General features: G+C 37.7%; 2 long non-coding RNA genes across 2 annotated transcripts in view; one reads left to right on the top strand and one right to left on the bottom strand.

Moving 5' to 3' along the window:
* The window catches only part of LOC147996812 (uncharacterized), a 39,818-nt gene extending 18,970 nt beyond the window's left edge, over window positions 1-20,848 (top strand). Inside the window, exons 5-7 of the long non-coding RNA XR_015654948.1 lie at window positions 10,493-10,568; window positions 19,572-19,661; window positions 20,364-20,848. This is a non-coding gene — a long non-coding RNA (uncharacterized LOC147996812). The remainder of the gene's footprint in view (window positions 1-10,492; window positions 10,569-19,571; window positions 19,662-20,363) is intronic.
* The window catches only part of LOC148007362 (uncharacterized), an 85,783-nt gene that overhangs the window by 8,566 nt on the left and 55,647 nt on the right, over window positions 1-21,570 (bottom strand). Inside the window, exon 3 of the long non-coding RNA XR_015646405.1 lies at window positions 11,333-11,462. This is a non-coding gene — a long non-coding RNA (uncharacterized LOC148007362). The remainder of the gene's footprint in view (window positions 1-11,332; window positions 11,463-21,570) is intronic.

Raw genomic sequence — 21,570 nt, forward strand, 5'->3', positions numbered from 1 at the left:
GTATCTAGAAAATTGTCCATTTCACCTAAAATTTTCAGTTTTGATGAGTAGAATCTTTTGTAGTAGGATCTGACAATTTTTTGATTTTCATTGGTTTCTGTTTTTATGTCTCACTTTTCACGTCTGATTTTCTTAATTTGGATAATATCTCTGTGCCCTCTGCTTAGGTTGGCTAAAGGTTTATCTATCTTGTTGATTTTCTCAAAGAACCAGCTTCTTATTTTCTTGATTCTTTGTATAGTCCTTTTTGTTTCTACTTGGTTGATTTCAGCCCTGAGTTTGATTTTTTTCCTGCATTCTACTTTACTTGAGGGAATTTGCTTCTTTTTGGTCTAAGAACTTTTAGGTGTGTTGTCAAGCTGCTAGTGTATGTTCTCCCCATTTTCTTTTGGAGGCACTCAGATCTATGAGTTTTCCACTTAGCACTGCTTTCACTGTGTTCCATAAGTTCCAGAAAATTCAAAAAAGTCTTCAATTTCTTTATTTATAATTTCTTCCTTGACCAAGTTATTGAGTAGAACATTGCTCAAGCTTCCACGTATATGTGGTCCTTTCTGTCATTTCTATTGTTATTGAAGACCAGTCTTAGTCCATGGTGATCTGATAGGATGCATGGGATTTTTTTTCAATCTTCTTGTATCTATTGAGGCCTGTTTTGTGACCAACTATATGGTCAGTTATGGAGAAGGTACGATAAGGTGCTAAGAAGATATATTCTTTTGTTTTATGATGAAATGTTTTATAAATATCTGTTAAATCCATTGGTTTCATAATGTCTGTTAATTTCTCTGTGTCTCTGTTTAGTTTCTGTTTCCATGATCTGTCCATTGATGAGAATGTGGTGCTAAAGTCTTTCCTACTGTTATTGTTTGAGTTACATATTTTTATGAATGTAGGTGTCCTTTCATTTGATGCATAGATATTCAGAATTGAGGGTTCATCTTGGTGGATTTTTTCCTTTGATTAATATGAAGTGTCCTTCCTTATCTTTTTTGATAATTTTTGGTTGAAAGTCTATTTTATTTGATATTAGAATGGCTACACCAGTTTGCTTCCTGGGACCATTTGTTAGGAAATTTGTTCTCCATCCTTTAACTCTGAGGTAATACTGTCCTTGCCACTGGGGTGTATTTTCTGTATGCAGCAAAATGCTAGGTCCTATTTATGTTAGTCAAAGTCTTTTTATTGGCAATTAAGTCCATTGATGTTGAGAGATATTAGGGATAAATGATTATAGTTTCCCATTACTTTTATTGTTAGGGGTGGAATTATGCTTGTGTGCCTATCTTCTTTTGGGGTAGTTGAAAGAAGATTACTTTCTTGCTTTTTCTAGGGTGTCGTTTCCCTCCTTGTGTTGGAGTTTTCCATCTATTATCTTTTGCAGGGCTGGATTTGTGGAAAAAATATCGTGCAAATCTGTATTTGTCATGAAATATCTTGTTTTCTACATCTATGGCAATTGAGAGTTTTGCTGGATACAGTAACCTAGGCTGGTATTTATGTTCTCTTATGGTCTGTATGACATCTTTCCAGGATCTTTTAGCTTTCATAGTCTCTGGTCAGAAGTCTGGTGTTATTCTAATAGGTCTGCCTTTATATATTACTGGATATTTTTTCATTTCTGCTTTTAATATTCTTTCTTTGTTTTGTGCATTTGGTGTTTTGACTATTATTTGACAGGAGGAATTTTTTCTGGTCCAATCTATTGGAGTTCTGCAGGCTTTTTGTATGTTTATGGGCATCCCTTTCTTTAGGTTAGGGACATTTTGTTCTATAATTTTGCTGAAGATATTTACTGGCCATTTAATTTGGGGATATATGCTTTTCTTCCATATCCATTATCCTTAGGTTTGGTCTTCTCATTGTGTCCTGGATTTCCTGGATGTTTTGGGTTAGGAGCTTTCTGTGTTTTGCATTTTCTTTGACAATTGTGTCAATGTTTTCTATGGTATCTTTCTGCCCCTGAGATTCTCTCTTCAATATTTTGCATTCTGTTGTCAATGACAAGGTGTCCATGACTCCTGATATTTTTCCTAGGTTTTCAATCTGCAGGGTTGTCTTTCTTTGTGATTTCTTTATTGTTTCTATTTTCAGTTTTAGATCCTAGATGGTTTTGTTCAATTCCTTCACTGTTTTGGTTGATTTTTGTGTTTCCTCTTTAAGTGCTTCTACCTGTTTATCTGTGTTGTCCTTTATTTCTTTAAGGGATTTATTTATGTCCTTTTTAAAGTCCTCTAAAATTGTCAGGAGTCGAGATTTTAAATTAAAATCTAGCTTTTCTGGTGTGTTGGGGTATCCAGAGCTTGCTGTGGTAGGAGAACTGGGTTCTCCTGATTCCAAGTGGCCTTGATCTCTGTTCTTTAGTCTTTTGCCCTTCCCTCTCACCATCTGCTTATCTCTGATGTTAGCTGATCTTGCTGTCTCTAACATTGGCTTGACCTTCCTGTAAACCTGTGTGTCGGCACTACTGTGGGACCATCTCTCTCCCAGCAGGATCTGGTTATGGAGAGTTGTGGCACAGAGTCAGCTCAGGGTGCAGACAGAAACCTGAAGGATCCTGACACACATTGTTCCTCGATTACTGTGTCCTGAGTGCTCCAGGCAGGTCCCTTGGAGCAGAAGTGGTGGTCTTACCTGTGCTCTCAGGTGTGTCAGCACTCCTGGGAGACTAGCTTTCTCTCAGCTGGATCTTGGTGCAGAGAGCTCTGGCACATGGTCAGCTCTGGGCTAGGCTGCCACTTTGTATGAACAACCTTCCATTTAATTACCGCTATAAAATCAACATGATACACAAATGGATGCATGCATACAGGTATGTATAGCTTATCCAGTTCATTGCTTGCATATACATGTTTAGGGATGACTTCTTTGGTTTGGGTAACATATCAGGGAACTCATGCCTAGAGAAGATGCAGTATTTTTTTCTTAGCACTAATTGATTGTCTATAGCTCTTCATCTAGGGATGGGACATTGGGAAAATTCCCTTGTTCCCAGCATTGTCATATCATCTGATAAAGTCATTAGACAGGCCTTGTTTAGGTAACTTTCTGTTGCACCTCACTACTAAGGTTAGGGTCTATCATATCTGGACCATCTTCCTGAGCTCAGTGCAAAATAGAAGACACTCTTTTCTTAGTGGGACTTATTCTTCTCCACAATACCTGGGGAGCCCAACTCACAATCTTCCTGGAGAGTGCCACAAAATCCCTGGTAAAAACACACCTTCAACTTCCTGGAATGTTTCTTCATACAATAAGGTATCCCCTGTACCTTAAGCCTCAACCAATGAAACTTTACCCTAAGAAGAATCCCTTCTCATTCTATGTACTGGCTAGTTTTATGTGTCAACTTGACATAAGATGGAGTTATCACAGAAAATGGAGCCTCAGTTGAGAAAATGCCTCCATGAGACCCAGCTATCAGGCATTTTCTCAACTAGTGATCAAGGCGGGAGGGGAGGACCCAGCCCATTGTGGGTGGTACCATCCCTGGGCTGATAATCTTGGGTTCTATAAGAGAGCAAGCTGAGCAAGCCAGGGGAAGAAAGTCAGTATGTAACATCCCTCCTTGACCTCTGCATCAGCTCCTATTTCCTGACTTGCTTGAGTTCCAGTCCTGACTTCCTTTCAGTGATGAACAGCAACATAGAAGTGTAAGCTTAATAAACTCTTTCCTCCCCAGCTTGCTTCTTGATCATGATGTTTGTGCAGGAATAGAAATCCTGATTAAGACAGTCTCCAAGGCTTATATATGTATCCCTGCTGCATCCCAAATGAAGTATATGTATGTATACAAGCTCACCCCAAATAAAGATATGTGCATAAGCTAAGATTGTCATCAGGGAAGGCCTTATCTAAAAGAGCTGTAACACTAAGATCCTCAGGGAAGGCCTCCTCCCTTTCCCACCCTACTCCACCACTGCTCCATTCACTCCCAGCCAAACTAATGTCTTGGAGACCCTACTTTTTTTCGGTTCTGTTTCATCCTTGAAGACATTGTTGAAGGAGGATATTTCTGGTTTAAGCTATCTCCTTCTCCCACCCTGAGAAAGACTGGATAGAGATGGCTTGGTTGTGATGGTTCATTAATTCCTTTGTCCAGAGATGTCAAACAATATCCCCATAAATCATCAGAAAGCATTATAGGTTTTTCTGTAAAGTTATGGGATTTTAGATGCCAATATCTTCTTTAATCAGATTGTGGAGAAATAAGATTTATTTTATTTTATTTTATTTTATTTTATTTTATGTGAGTACACTGTGGCTGTTTTCAGACAGACCAGAAGAGGGCATCTGTTCCCATTACAGATGTTTGTGAACCACCATGTGGTTGCTGGGAATTGAACTCAGGATCTTAGGAAGAGCAGTCAATGCTCTTAACCATTGAGCCACATTTCCAGGCTTCTTCACTGGGGTGACATACTGTTTTGGAAACTATGTGTTCCCTTTCCTTTTGTGAGATGGAAATGATGTTTATTGCCTAAAAGTCAAATTCCTTAAATCTGTTTAGTAATCTCTAAACAGTCATGTACCCTTGGGATTATTATCCCTGTTAGCAATGCATATTGTGCCTTTACACACTGAAAATATTTTTCTTTGCAAAAGAAGAAAGTGTGTCAGGCTTATCCAGACTTCTAATATCTGTCAAAATTCTGAAATCAAACAGGTATTGTTGTTTTGTGCTATTGCAGACTCCAGCGATCTCATGGTAAGATGTTTCTTGAATATTAATTTTAAATCCCTGCACAATGCCTATGTTATGCTTGTCCAATTAAGTGTTTTCATATGAGAAATATTTTGTATGCCTGGGTGGTCAGTAAATTTTAATTTATCTATTTGGAGGCTGAATCAAATAACTGTTTTTTAGTGTATGCTATTTTTCCTTTTCTAAAAATTATAAAAATCATCTAAACTTCTATGGGAATAGCACAGAAAATGAGGTAGGAAGAATATAAAAGTCAGCTGACAGATAGGGGAAATGACTTCAGATTGCCATTTTCTGTGCAATAAACCATCATTGAAATCATTAACTCAGAGCAACTAGGGATGCCAGCAGTGTATTTATATAACAATGTGTCTGTCAACAATGTGTCAATGAGGCTTGGGTAGAAAAGGAGCTTAGGAGTCTTTCCTTTTCCTGAACTAAATACTTGCTACAGATAGATGGGAAGTCGGGAGCTGTGAACTGTGGACTGCAAGTACAACTCTACTTAGGGTGGGAATCCAGATAGAATTAAGAATCAGAATCCAGCTCCCACTAAGAAGTCAGCTGATACAAATATTCTTAACAGGAAACATAAGTATCTCCTGGAAGTGTTGCCTAGCACTTCCCAAAGGAGCTTTTGTGAGTTTCATTAGTACAATACTCAAAGGTGGAGGTCCTGGGGAGCAGTAGCAGAGTCTCTGCTTTGTATAATGTTTTCAACTTTGTGTCTATTTCTGTGTTGTTTAAAGAATAAAGACACCAAAAAGTTAGGGGGAGGGTAATAAAGACATCAAAATTTAGAAAAGAAGAAAAGAAAGAGAGTGAAAGAAAGATAGGGAGAGGGAAGGAAAGAGGGAGGGGCAGGGGGAGGGAGGGAGGAAGGGAGGAAGGAAGGAAGGAAGGAAGGAAGGAAGGAAGGAAGGAAGGAAGGAAGGAAGGAAAGAAAGAACAATTCAACACCCAGATTTTGTCTTGTTCCAGAGAAAGCCCAGCTCAACTCCTTTCACCACAAATATCTCGTTGGGTATCTTTTTCAGGCATGGAGGATAGCATGATGTGCTCATATCTTGAACACTAATGTATTCTTTCCTACGGCACCTGGAAGTATCTTTCTTTTTCTCGGTGCTATGTGTTACTCCTAATCTCTTAATGATGTGTCTAATTTCTTGCTTATTGAGCATGAACTTCCTCTTATATGATCATGTTTTTAATTAAACTCTCCCATTTTTATGGTTGAGTTACTTTATCAATTATATTAAATCCTGACTGTTACCCGTAATTGGAAACACATCTCAGAAGCCTTTCTATCTATATAGGGAATAGATGGAGCCAACAAAATCTATTGCGGCATTTGTCTATGCTTCTTTGCCTATTTTTTGTTCAATGAACATTATGTGTGAACTTCGTTATTATTTTGAATAATTTTTAGCAGAGTCTGTCTTAAATATTTGATGCTGGGTTTAAACATATGAGTTTAAATATTCAGACTAAAACACAAAATTAGTATGATATATGATCACTGTTGGTTAAATAGTAAGTATAAAGCCAGTCTACATGAGGCCCTGTCTGAAAAAGCCAAAGACAGAAAGGAGAGAGAGACAGAGACACAGACAGAAACAGATACACACACACACACACACACACACACACACACACACACAGAGAGAGAGAGAGAGAGAGAGAGAGAGAGAGAGAGAGAGAGAGAGAGAATCAGACAGACAGACAGACAGACAGACAGACAGAGAGTCAGGGAGACAGAGAATGCCAGGCAGGTTGTGTCAGGACTTCATTGTATTTTCTTCAGTATTTCTATCCTGTCATGAACAAATTTTGGTAGCACTTAAATAAAAATAATTTCTAACCATAATCTTTGGAGTGATATATCATAAAATCAGTAATGTTTGGTCACTTAGCTTCCCAAGCTGTTTTTTCCGGTTTATATGGAAATATCTCTAAAGTCTCAAACTCTCAATAAAGGACATGTTTGCTTGATGCTTGTCCTGGGAGTACAGTGTTCTGGTTGCATTGAAAATACCCTGTGTTTTCTCAGCTCTAAGGACTTGGTTCCTGGATCATAGTGTTAATTTGGGAGTACAAAAAACTTGAAGACTTAGTTGATCAGATAGGAAGAGGTTCACCATGGTAATGCCTTTGAAGGGTGTCTTGACTCTCCTTTCTTTCTGTTTTCCCATCTACTTCCTAGCCACCTTTAAGCAAATATCCTTGACCACTGCATTGATATCGATGTTTTTGCCTTACCTTAAGTCCGAATCCATGGATACAAATGTGTTTTGATAAAATATCTTGAACCATTAACATAATTGATCTTTGCTTTTTGCAAACTATTCCACTCACTCAGGTATTTCTCCCAGGACTGGTGAACTGATCCAACATGCAGCAAGCATGTGGGTGTTAGGGTTGAGCTTGAGTCTCCATACTTGTTCAGCAAGCACTTTGTAAGCACCCCTCTTCCCAAACCCAAGATTTTTGCCTCTTTTTTAACCATTCTTTTTCCTTTTAATTCTTAATGTCCTTATTAATTCTTACAATTATAAAATGTAGAATAGCTGTGGAGGCTGGCAAGTCACAGAAGATTGTGGACTTCCTAGGTCTGAGAAACCCTACAGTTGCTGCACAAGAAACAGTGGTCACAGAATTCCAAATTGGAAAGCTCAGGGGCCATGAAGCCTGACCTGGGAGAGCTTAACAAATAGTGTGATCTTGAAGAGAGCCAATGACCATGGAAGAATACAAAAATAATAATTGCACTATTGCATAGGAAGAAGATATCTGGATACTAGAGTGATAGCTTTATACTGATGAGTGCCTATTAAGTTTCCCAACAACCTATGTTCCACTCCCAGAACATACCCACTGTCTCTTAAGTGCCTTATGTCTCTGGGACTTGACTCACTACCGGACACTATAGATATAACATAGGTGGCACAAACACAGACACACATGGATAAATAACTTTTGTTCATCATTATTTTGATCTGTCTGGGTATTTTGTCTGCATGTATTTCTATGCACCAAATGAATGTATTGCCTGTAGAATCCAGAAGAACATGCCAGATCTCCTTTAACCTGTAGTTACAGGCGATTGTTAGCCATTATGTAGATTGTGTATACATATTGAATGCAGATTTTCTACAGGAGCCATTAGTCAGTGCTCTTTACCACTGAGCCATATCTTCAGCTCTAAAAAATATTTTAAAGCCTGTAAATTTCTATGGGATCAATTTTAAAAGGACCCTGAAAATCTCAGGGTTGCATAAAGGATGGGATTGTTGCAACCAAAGGAACAATAAACTTGTTCTAGACTCATAAACATAGGCAATTTAAATCAGTAAGCATAATAGAGTAGGAACTAAAAATAAGGCGGACCGCATTCTCCTACAGCATTAATAATGGCGACAGCCAGGTTTAAAAAAAATGACCTTCAGATTTCAGAAAACAAAACTCCGTTTAACATTCAAAATGGAATGTTCGAGATCTCTTAGTATCTTTTAAAATGTCCGCAGCCATTTACTGCTGCCAGAAAATGATCTAATTCCCGAGAGTTTCAGTTTTATAGGAATGGCCCTCCACTTCTTAGAAGACTCTCTACTATAAATCAGTTTCACCCAGTGTGCTGGAGTTTATTCCATTAGGGGTTCTTAGGATGTGGACATCAGTGAGCCTGCTCAGATCTCCATCAGAAAGCACAGGTTTTCTTAGCAATTAAGTAAAAATTTATCCAGGGATAAAAAACATTAAGATCATAAACAATAGATTAAAAATCTACTGTAATTAAATATAATTACAGCCTTGATAATATCCCAGGAAGTTTTATGAGGAAAAGCTAGCCAGGCAGCCTGAAGTCAGTGGTTCTTTGGGGTTAGAGGAATAGAGTAGACACAAGGAATTTATTTTTAAAGGAGTAATAATTCTAATGAGAACTCGAAGGAAATGTGTGAATTAGAGAAAAGAGACAGAAGAGTGTGTTCCAGGCAAAGAATATCAAAACCTGAGGTAGGAAAGTGAATGTAGCCCATTGAAGTTAACTTAAAGAAGAAAGGTCTGCCTGGCAAAAACACAGAAAAAGCTGCAGTAAGAACGTTATCTCCTAATGTGATCTTGCTTTTCCCCCTGAATGCACTTTGTGAAGACACAGTCATTAACATCCATTGTAATAAAGAGTTATTGCTGGACTTAGCTTGGTATATTCAGCCTTTGAATTGTCTCTGTGACTCGCACTCTGAAGTACCTACACACAAAACTTGTATGTCTCACTCATCTGATTCTTTTAATGACATCATATTCTTTGTTCACTCCATCTCCAAGGAGTTTTGATCATCTCTTTCATTTGACTATTTTTGCCTTGATATCTAGTTCACATATTTCTTTGCAAACACCAAGCTCTCAGCAGATACTTACAAGTGTGTGAATTGGCTTGAGTGATATGTCTTACACATAGATAATATACATTACATTACTGTCTCACTAAGTATTTATGAACACCATCTTAGCATGAGGCACATTGCTGAGAATTAAGCTGCAGTGATACTTTCTAAATATGGCATTGTGTGTATCATCAAGATTTCCAAGCCGTGAAGAAGAGCATTGCCAAACGTGAAACTGAAGGGTAGGAGATTTAAACAAAGACAAGCCTCCTGCCTTGGCACTGGACTTAACATCTGAGGGCAATGTCCACACACTCTCCTTTCAGCAGATATCTATGGACAGATAGCTTGTGCCATTGTTCTAGAAATATGAAGTAGTCTAGAGAATAGGCACCTACATACAGAGCTTGTATTGTGGTTGAAGAAACAACTAGGCAGATTATCAAATTATGTGGTCTCCATTGGCTATTGCCAGTGCTACTTCAGAACAGTGAATGATCTGATCCATGATGCCACATTGGCTGAAGCTCGGGTTTCAACTATCTTCTGGGAACAGTTTTTAATTAATTGATTCTTGTATTTTATTTTATTTTTACTTATTCACTTTACATTCCACTCACTGCACTCCTCCCAGTCACCCACTTCCACAATTTTCCCCCACTTCTAGCCTCTATAGCCTAGTAAGTCAATGGATAAAACAGTGAAAGCATCTCAGCTCACTGCTGCTGTGAATGGATATGAGCCAGACACTTCTCAGGAAGTCTACTCTTCCTTAATCATAATATGATCACAAAATAATTTCATGAAGTAAAGAAAACCTGAAATTGGTCTTTAATTGTATAGCAATTAAAACACAATATATTGATGGAGAACTATCATTAAGGTAGCAGTCCCCCATGACTGTATGGCATTTTGAGCTCCATACAGTAGGGCTTCCCTGTCTCTGCCTATCTCTGTCTGAAGAGTGTCTCTGAGCGCAGGTAGCTGGGCTCGGCTAACCATGTCTAAATAGTATAGAACTATCTGCAAGGTTACTTAGCTCAGCACACATGTACAGATCTGGCTTCCTGCCCACATGATAATTAGGGGCTATGTTATAAACAGTCAGCCCTTCTTGTTCACTTCATTCTATGACCAATTAGCCCTTTCCACACATACCCCTAAAAAACCCCTAACACACCATCTTTTGAAACAATAAAGTAGAATCTTCTTGCTATAGCAGTCTGTGAAGGTCATTCTGTCATACTCATGGAGGTCTAAACCCTGCTTTCCACCTCTATCCTCTTTGTTCTCTCTTGTTCTTTTTGTTCTAGACAATATTTTATATCTCCTATAAAAATTTCTGTTTCTCACTTTAATATTGCCTTTGTCTATTGACCTTTATTTTCTATCTTCATATTAGACAGAACCTGGCAGCCTCTCTTCATTTGTGGATTTAAACATCTGTTCAAAAAACACCATGTGTTGTTCAGACTCAGGTATGTAGACAGAGAGCACCATGTATTGCCTAGGCTCAGGTATGTGAACAGAGTTGCGGACACTTAATGTAGCTGCTTGTAGTATGAATGCTAATTATGTTCCTAAAAACACTTAGTTTGTTTGAAAGTGTCTGCCTGGAGCTTCTGGGAATCTGTCCCCAGTTGCTTCTGATTGGTAAATAAAGATGCTAACAACTGATAGCTGGGAGGAGCAGATATAGGGAGACAGAATTTCCCAGGCTTGAGACTCAAAAGGGGAGGAAGGAGATCTACCATGCCAAGATAGTGTGGAGGAGAGGAGAGGTATCATGCCTGAGAGTAGTACAGAACAGAGAGGTATAGCCACCATATGAAGGAGCCAGGAGAGCGCAGACCAGAGCACAGCACAGCTGGGCAGTTCTCTACATCCAGAGTAGCAGATATAGATTATAGAGGCTAGCAAGTAATAATTTGGGATTGCTGGAGGAGGTGGATTAACCATGTGGAAATGAGGCAGTCGCCCAGCTGTTGTGCTGATTAAGGCATATCAAAATATAAAGGCTGTGTGTGTGTGTGTGTGTGTGTGTGTGTGTGTGTGTGTGTGTGTGTGTGTGTGTGTGTGTCTTTCTTCTGGAATGTAAACCACTAAGAGAGGTAGCAAACTCACTGCCACGATTTATTTATTACACATTAATACTACTACACCCACACTGTTCAGAACATTAGTGTTTGCGCCCACGGTCACCCACAATCATATTCACAATGAAGGTTTTCCTATATTTTACCTGAAGTTTCCTGTCACTATTGTCAGTAAAGTTGAAATAATGTGAGGCTGGACTCTTGACTGGACACACACTCGCTGCTTTTGTTTTCACACTACATAATCTTCTGCTTTATCAGTCACTCTGTGGACATCTGTGGACAGAAAAACAGTCCACTCAATCCTTCTGAAAAAGTGCTGTCAACAGAAACAAAACCTTGACTTACATTTGCTACATTGCTTTTTATTAAGCAATTAGCATAAAACTTGGTGACATTTGTGTTTCTTCTTGGAAGATCCCTTCTCTCTATTTATTGGAATGACATCCAGGTCATATTATTGTCTTCTTATCAATAAAAGTAAAAATAAAAGACATTGTTCATCATCAGAGACATCTTTCCATTTGATTTCAAGTAGGAATGGTAACAGGATCAGCTCTGTATGGAAAACCTGTGTTCTGAATGGTGTGGAAGCATGTGCCTGAGGCAGAGACAAATCAGTGCTATTAGCATGATCAACTATGTGCTGTCTTCCAGGTTTATCATGTCCCTATTTATTTTGTGAGTGTATGGAGGTTTTTTGTAATTTTTGTATATTTAATGTATTCTTATTGTACTTTTTTGATAATATAATAATGCACTCAAGGCTTAAATTTGTTTCCCTTCAACTTATTTCAACTTACAAAATATTGAGATATTACCATAGAGAGCAAAGTTGGTGTGTGACAAATAGGAATAGGATTTTCCTTTACTTTTTCAATTTTATCAATGCTGAAGATAAAAGCCAGGACATTATATCTTTTAGCTACAGCCTCTACTACTGAGCTGCATCTGTAGACCCATGATTTCTTTCTAAGAGGGACAGGCCTTGAGAGTTTGAAAGTGTTGTGTTCTATAAGTTTATTGTTGGAGATATTTGTTCAATCTGTGTCTGGAAATTAAAACTATAAAGATATAAAGAAGAAAGAGGAGGATCTATAGGATGATGAAGAATTATTTATGACTTCAGAGAGGAATTGTTTAAGATTATTCTAGCTGTGAGACTCTAGCAAAGTAGAAACCAAAATTATAAAATTGTTTTATCTTAGAATTATATTTTGCTCTTATCAAAACATGGTAATGGATTCTGTTTATGTCTCAATTATAAAGTGTCTTCTTCTGAGTAAACATGTGCTAGTAAATGACTACCCTTCCAGACTTGACACAGTCAGATATATAGGAAGGAGCAGAGTGTGTGTTTTGTTTATTACTGGTATGAATTGTTATTCAGTAGTTACCATTTATATTTTGTGTTGTCTGGGAAAAAGATTTCAAAAAAATATGATGAAGCTCTCAGATAAAATGATTTATAAATAATTTGATTGGATTGTGGTGATGCAGAGAGAAAAAGAAATGTGATTCCAATTGGAAGATTCATTAACTTAATAAATTATAAAATAAATTGGTTTATATATGTAATTAAACCAATTACATATTAAAAAGATGAAATATTAGAAACCAGCATCCTATGCTATTGCCAGCTAGGCACCAACAGACAAGCCTACCTGTTCTTAGCCCAGCAGACTGTGACTCAGAGTTCTGAAACAGCTCTCTCTTCCTGGCTCACTAAGTTCCTATGGCTAGCTGTTACACTTTTGCATACTATGCTCTGCCACTGTACCTTTCTCAGGAACCCAGGTGAGTTGCCGCAGGAAGGAAAACACCACACAATCTTAGTTTAGAATCAATAGGTAACACAATTGCTGGTCGCAGAGCCTAACACCCTAAATTTGTAAATAGGGAAAGGGGATAACATGTGAAATATAAATATATAAAATATCCAATAAGAAGGAAAGGAAGGAAGGGAGGAAGGAAGGAAGGAAGGAAGGAAGGAAGGAAGGAAGGAAGGAAAAGCAGATCAAAATCAAAACCAAACCCAACTATCCATCCATCCAACCAACCAACCAACCAACTCCAAGAATAAAGCCAGGTTTGCCAACATGAAAAATAAAATCCTTGAATGGCAGATCCTAGTGGATCCTTCACTTAATCAGACAGCCTCTGACTTCCTATGTTCTGTCTGCCTTCCTTGTTCCTGCTGCCCAAAGAGGCCAATCCTTTCCCTGCCTTGCCTCTTCCTCTTCCTGACCCGGACATCCTGCCTACTTGCCCAGTGATTGGTCCCTTGTAATTGTTACTCATTAGGGAAAAGTTCTGCTACAGATGTAAGACAGAAAACATTAACATAGTGATAAAATAGTGAAAGCTATCTAAAATAGAGCATAGCAGATTTTTTGGATGTTTTTGGTGCTGAAAGATAGAAAAGACTTCATACATGTGTGGTGTCTACTGTCACTGAGCTACACCAAAGTCTGCAAAGCTCTTTTTATACTTGTTTTACTACTTCCTCTTGTATAGATCACAATTTCTCTCACAAAAGCTTTCTAGGGCTAACATGTTTAATTTTATACAATAATGTATTAATATTTGTCATGGCTTTAATATGTTTGGCCCAGGAAATGGCATTATGAGGACATGTGGTCTTGTTGGAAGAGGTGTGGCCTTGCTGGAGGAAGTGTGTCTCTGTAGACTGGGCTTTAAGACCTTTGTCCTATGTTCCCCCTGTGTGCCCTCAGACAAAATGTTGAACTCTCAGCTCCTCACGTGCCATGTCTGCCTGGGAACTGCCATGCTCCCACCTTGAAGATAATGGGCTGAACCACTGAACCTGTAAGCTAGCCCCAATTAAATGTTGTTCTTATAAGAGCTGCCTTGGTCATTGTGTCTGTTCATAGCAATAAAACCCTAACTAAGACAATATTAAAGTTAGATTATCATCTGATTTAGAATTGATATACTTACATATTTCAAAGACATCTAATATTTTTGTCCCCATCCTACCATCTTATTTCCTGAAAAAGCACTAATTTGGAATCAATGTATCTTCTTTAATCTCTAGTTAAAACAATGGTGGATTCTTATGATCTAAGTTCAGAGGTCTGATACTCTTTCAATATGTTCAAACACCTGGGTTTGATGCTTAATGGTACAAAAATCAAACAAAATCCTTATTTGTGGGTACCCAAAGGTCTATGTAATGCTTAGATTAGCCCTTGTAATAGATCACTAGTTTCTCATTGTAAATACTTTTTCTAAGTTATAAGAGATTAAATAAAAAGCTTCCCAACTTGAAATAGCATGACTCTCAAAGGAACCAGGATTGGGGATGTGAAGCTTGCTATACATGTGTTTGAACATCTTTTGATAGTAAGATTCTAAATTGCTAAAATACCATTACCCTTATAGACTTGGAATCATTTGTGGTGGTACTTAGAGAACACATATATAGTCCCTCTATAAAATACCTTAATGGAAGCCTGTGTATTTGGGTAAACTTTAACACACAGCAGCAGGAACCTGAACACTTTCGTTTTGGGAATCATAGCACCTCAGTTCAACATTTTTCTTGAACTATCTAGAAAATAACTAAGGCCAAGTTATATGTTATACCCATAGCTCTTGATATTACTTGTGTCAGTATGGAAGACCTTGTGGTGCTATTAAATTAAAAGCTACTGTGATTACTCAATATAGCTCTTTTAAGGTTTGCTGGTGAGATCCATATATTTACTAATGATATTAGCAGCTTTTTGCATATGTTTCAATATAAAGTGGAAATATAGACATTGCTATATGTAGGTAGTTACATGTACATATAAGAAATGTTATTTCTGCATAAGAAACTAAATACTACTGATCACTGATCACTGGAAGCAATTGACCTTACAGAGGTTTAATTTCAGTATGATTTATTTTGTAAGCACACTTCTTAGAGAAGCTCCAAATTCTTTTTGTTTCAGCTAAATCTCCTATGCAAATATGAATAGCCACAGGAGTGATGATGTGGAAATTGTGAGAATGCTGAGACAGAGAGCCATCTTCCACAGTTGGCTGGAAGTAAAGCTCACGTAGGATAAAAGCTGATTAGCTCTGACAAGATCATGCAAAGAACGCCTGCCATCTGGAAGTTCAAGAACCATCATCACCAATAAAATCTCTGTGTGATTGTGCCACACAGAGAGCTCATATTTTAATTAAAAGTTTATGTTTGATTATTATACAGGTTTGGTAGAATCTAAATTTTAAAAGACTAGAATTTAAATACACAAGGAATAGTCTCCACTTTCTAAACATAAGAGCTACACAATACTGCTGAATTATGTGAAAGGGATGGTTTATATAAATAAAGTACAATACTGATAAATTGACCAGGAACATAGAAATGCTATATACTGATCAATGAGAGACAAAACCATCCTGGCATAAATCAGCATGACAACAGCTCTTTATATCATGGCTAATAACCCTGTTGTGTACCTCAGCCACAAAGGACACCGGACATATGATCTTCTGTGCTCCTGAAGGCCTAGATTACAGGAACTCAATCTAATGTTAACCCCACTGAGCAGAGAGAAAACGATGCCCATCCTTTATACTCTGGATTTTAAGTGTTTCGTGTTATATTGAATACTTTAATCTCAAAACAGTCTAAAGTGGGTGCTATGGTCATCCTAGTATATAGATAAGGGAGCATAGAGTGCCTCAATGATTAGGCAGGCACTCAGGAGTTCAGGATTGAAGCCAGTGGTGAATGTAGGTGATGGAGTTCTGAGGGCCGACAGGCCATTACTGATCTGTTAATGTTTGCTGTTGTTGGTTGATTGGTCGGTTGGTTAATTGGTTGGTTGGTTGGTTTTCCAGTATTTACAATATGTTTACATATACATTTAGAATATACATTTAGAATAAATACATTTCTTTTCTTTTCTTTTTTGGAACTGGGGACCGAACCCAGGGCCTTGTGCTTGCTAGGCAAGCATTCTACCACTGAGCTAAATCCCCAACCAATAAATACATTTCTTAAGCTATAGATGAAAATATTATACAGATTATAAAAAATTACATTTATATCTTCCTAGAATTTTGTGTATATAGCTAATGCTTTATATTTCCATGCGATGAGAAAATGCAAAATTCCATTCCTATAAAAGTCTCCACAGCCTCTATCCTCATACACCATATCCAACAGGCCACATTTTGGACCATTCTCTTCGTAATTGATCTAAATGTGCTCTATTTAAGTCAATTCCTTTAAGAAAGTGCTTTCATTCAGACTTCCTTCAAATTAAAATCACTTGCAAAAGAAAAGGTTTGCCTATTACTCCTGGATCTGTAATCCTCATAATTTATAATTAGTGACATTTATCTACTAGACATTTTCTCAATATAAATGTTCAAAGCATCCTATGAAAACAAGAAAGGGGAACAAGAATACCCTTGGCAGGGAAGAGAGAGGCAAAGATTAAAACAGACACAGAAGGAACACCCATTCAGAGCCTGCCCCACATGTGGCCCATGCATATACAGCCATCCAATTAGACAAGATGGATGAAGCAAAGAAGTGCAGGCCGACAGGAGCCGGATATAGATCGCTCCTGAGAGACACAGCCAGAATACAGCAAATACAGAGGTGAATGCCAGCAGCAAACCACTGAACTGAGAATAGGATCCCCGTTGAAGGAATCAGAGAAAGAACTGGAAGAGCTTGAAGGGGCTCGAGACCCCATATGTACAACAATGCCAAGCAACCAGAGCTTCCAGGGACTAAGCCACTACCTAAAGACTATACATGGACTGACCCTGGACCTCATAGGTATATGCTACCTCATAGGTAGCAATGAATATCCTAGTAAGAGCACCAGTGGAAGGGGAAGCCCTGGGTCCTGCTAAGACTGAACCCCAGTGAACTAGATTGTTGGGGAGAGGGCTGCAATGGGCGGAGGATGGGGAGGGGAACACCCATAAAGGAGGGGAGGGGGAGGGATTAGGGGGATGTTTGCCCGGAAACCGGGAAAGGGAATAACACTCGAAATGTAAAAAAAAAAAAAAAAAAAAAAAGAGAGAGATGAGAACAGGCAGAATGGCTTGTGAAGAATAAGGTGTGTCTTAGAGTTATTGCTGTGAACAGACACTATGATCAATGCAAATTTTAAAAAAGGACAACATTTAATTGGGGCTGGCTTACAGGTTTATGGGTTCAGTTCAGTCCATCATCTTCAAGGTAGGAGCAGGGCAGCATCTAGGCAGGCCCGGTGCAGAAGAAGTTGAGTTCTGCATCTTCACCCAAAGGAAGCCAGGAACAGCCTCAACATCCTAGGAGCTAGGAGGAGGGTTTCCAAGCCCAACCTACAGTGCCACACTTCATCCAACAAGGACATACCTTCTAATAGTGCCACTCCCTGGGCCAAGCATATGCAAACCATCACAGGGTGCTATAGAGACCATTTCAAAACATGAAATAAGAGTGACATGGAAATAGATAGGGGGAAAGCAATTCAGAGAATGTTTAAAATATGATACCCAGTTTCAAATATACTGTTTCAAATTGCTTCAATTAGAATGCTGCTTATAGAATATGCACATAAAATTGGGAATATTCAAAACACATTTTGAGAGTCTGTACAGTTTTGAAGAATTAGAAAAACGATCTATGCCTCAAATCATGATTATCTCAATAAGACTTCAAACTTAAAAGGAAACTAAAACATATATCAGAGCTATATCACTGAATTGGAAACTTCATTACAGAACAACCTGTCATCTCTCAGCCAAATGAAATGCATTATGTCGTTCTGCGTATTAATCATTTGTGCAAAATACAAATCACATAGCAAACACACAAAGTTTATTTTAATTACTTATGAAAATAACCGAACACATTTTTATTAAGACTAGATTAAGTTGACTAGTTTAATATCAGATAACCACTTACCATAGGGCAACCGTGTTAGTTACCTTTCTCATTGCTGTCACATATACCTCGTGATAGTGACTTAAAAGACTGAAGTGCAGAATTTGTATTGTAGATGTATCCCCTGGATCTGGGCACAGTGTTAGCCATGGCAACTCATCAACATAACAGCCTAAACATGACCTAAACTAATATGGCATCAATAGAAATATAAACAAGGAAGGGAAAGAAAGTCTCACAGGGTTCCATACCTAAACAAAGACAGGCAGTGAAGGAATGCTCAAAGCCTGGCCCAGGATTAACCCTGTTTCAGCTCTGAAATCACATTACACATATGTGACACCAAGTGGGATAAGAAATCTGTATCTTTCTACGTACACGCACACGTATGCATATAGGCCATGAATTTGAAGTAGAGCAAGGAGAGACCTGGGAGTCGTTGAAGGGTGGTAATATAAAGAGGGAAATGATGTATGTTGAAATTGAGAAATTTTTTTTAAGTAACAAGAATGGCAAAGTGTCCACTACAGAAGGGAAATCGTGGTGGCAGAAACAAAAAGCAGCTGGCCACTTTGAGTTCACAGGAAACAGAGCATTGAGTGAGGATGTTTTATTCCAGTCATATTTTTATTTAACCAGAGGGATGGAATTTCTCATATTCAGAGCAAACCATTCATACTCATTAAAAGTTTCTGAAAACAATTTCTAGCTTCAACCATAGCTGTTTCTCCCAGGAGATTTTTAAATACAGTGAGAGTCCCAGTAAGGACTTGGTCTCATAGAAAGTCTATTTGGGGCTCTGAGAATACAGAGTTCCCCACTGTGGATTCTGAGAGAAAGCAAATGCAGCCTTTGTGTACACCCAAGGAACCAACTCCTCTTAATATTAACACTCTTTGACAGGAAATAAAAAAGGAAAAGGGAACCTGGTATAATGTTACCATGTCACAAATAATGAAATTTAAAAAGCTCCAGATTTTCAATGTCAAATAATTTTCAAAGAATTAATGCTTAGATTTCTGGGGTCTATTTCATTTTTTAAAATTAATCTCTCTCTCTTTCTTTCTTTCTTTCTTTCTTTCCTTCTTTCTCTCTCTCTCTCTCTTTCTTTCTTTAATTTTCATTCTGACCACAGTTCCCCTCCCTCCTCTCCTCCCAGTACTCCCCCATCCCACCCCATCCACTTCTCCTTCCTTTCTTTTCAGAAAAAGGGGAGGCTTCCTGGGAGTTTCCACTGCTAAGTTTTTAGCTCAAATGTACCACTTCTTAAGTTGACATTGTCTCTAACATCAAAGGTACTTGGCTCAGTGCCTAACAGCATACCTATAGCTAATGTATCCTCAGAGAATCAGAGGAGACATCCACCTGCACAAACTGAGTAGAAGGCTGTGTGCTGTTGTCAGCAGCACCCAGCGTGACTTGATTCCGAGTCTGACATACATGGTGCTCTTCAGAGTTTTGTTTCTTTAAAATAGGTTACCTTGAAATTCCTGCTACAGAAATGTGGACAATTTAATCACAAAGCAGAAGCAAACAAGAGTCCTGAGACCATACCATACTGAAAGGTGAGAGTGGGAGGTCATTGCCTCTAAGAAAGAGGGTAATTGGATCCCACAGCTATTGCTCCCTTGTAGTCTGCATTACCTTTGGATATGGTTTTCTGATTTAAAAACATGGTGCCACTCTTAATGGTACAATCTAAACAATAAATGTGACAAGTAAATTTTTATAAATCTAAACAATAAATGTGACGATTTTCTCATTTATTGCTATTACAAATATCTTACTGACCTAAATATATAAAGACAAATGAATACAGGAGACAGAGAGATCTGTTACAGCGCGCACACTAACAGATATTTAAAAAAAAACAAAACAAAAGCACAGTTAAATATTCAGCAACTGATCTAACATAGAAACAAAAGATGAGAAAATTAAAAAGGACAATGTCCAAATAGCTTAGGTCTGAAGAAGATTTTCAAGTTATTTACCTATTTAACTCTCCCCAGATTACTGATTCCCCATGGGATACCATGATCAGCACACTATATTTTAACTTGAGATTTATGAGTGAAATGATGCTTTTACTAATCTTAACATTTTTTTATCTTAGGCTGAGTAAATTTAGGTGAATGTTTTCTATGTAAAATTTCAAAGTTGTACAGTTGGTAGCTTGATAGTCATTTATAAAAGTTTAAGCGTGGCTATTTAACATTTATTTCAAAACTATCAAATTTTATGTCATATATTTCTAACATTTCTTCCAGACAAATTTCTTTCACCTTTTGTGTATTCCATCATATATCAGCATATGTCTAAGAGTTTTCTACTCTGAAGATTGATAATCTTTGTGACAAGCTAACAAATGGAAAGCCACTTCCAGAATGATCACTTGAAGCAAACTTCCACCAGCTGGGTTATAACTGAAAATGAAAAATGTGTTGAAGGCAAATTGTGGTTTGCTCAAAAGAATACAGAGGAAAACATAAGAAAACATTTCAGCCACCGTGTGAGAAAGACAGAAGAGAATCATAATCCAACCTGCTGTTAGTTAATGTGGAAATTGTTCTCAAAAACCTTTTTTGACCTCGTGGAAGATGGCCCAAGACAACTGAATCGTGATGACAACATGGTTGCATATGTGTGAAATATTTGTCTCTTAAGTAATTAGAAATAGTCTATATCATTTTATTTCTTCGAAAATCATTGGACACACTCTCAGTTTGTAAATAATTAAATTACATGAAAAGAATTAATTCTCTGGGCACTAGTGAATTTCTTCTGGACTAGTGGATTTCTTCATCTAGATTTTGAATAGATACACATTGTTTCAATGAAACAGTATGAATTAGATTTACAACAAAGTACTAGTTGGTCTCTCTTAATTGTTATTGGAAAATAATAATGCTGTGTCACGATATACCCAAAAAATTACAAAAGCCTTAGTCCTGAAAAAAATACATGGCTACTCTGACATCCTAAACCATTGGGTGGTTCTTTTAAGAACCATTTGTCTTCTTTTCTAAATTTTTGTTCTATTCCAAAAGTTTTCTGTGATCTTTTCTTGGCATTTAAATCATGTCATTTAACTCTATGTTTTTAATGACAAATGTAACAAGGAAATAATGAGTTGGAGTGATTTTCCACTGCCTTCCTAGAGTTCAAGCTGCGACTGTGATATATCAAAGACCTAGTAACAATTAAACTTCCCCACTCAGAACTTTATAGACTGAAAGTCTTGCTAGCCTACCCTGCCTAAGGGTCCATAGTTCAGATGGTAACTTCTGTTTGTGTTCTCACAAGACAAAATGTATTTGTATAGTGACTTCATGAGGGTTTATCCCAGGTCTTTCTTGGCTTATAACCAATTGATTGGTGTTTGGATCATATTATTTATTTATTCATTCATTTAGCCATTTATTAATGAGCTATGTAGGTATGTGTTATCAGGCATATGTATATCAGTGCACACAG

This window comes from Rattus norvegicus, chromosome 1 (genome assembly GCF_021556685.1).
Source record: "Rattus norvegicus strain SHRSP/BbbUtx chromosome 1, alternate assembly SHRSP_T2T, whole genome shotgun sequence".
Classification (NCBI taxonomy): domain Eukaryota; kingdom Metazoa; phylum Chordata; class Mammalia; order Rodentia; family Muridae; genus Rattus; species Rattus norvegicus.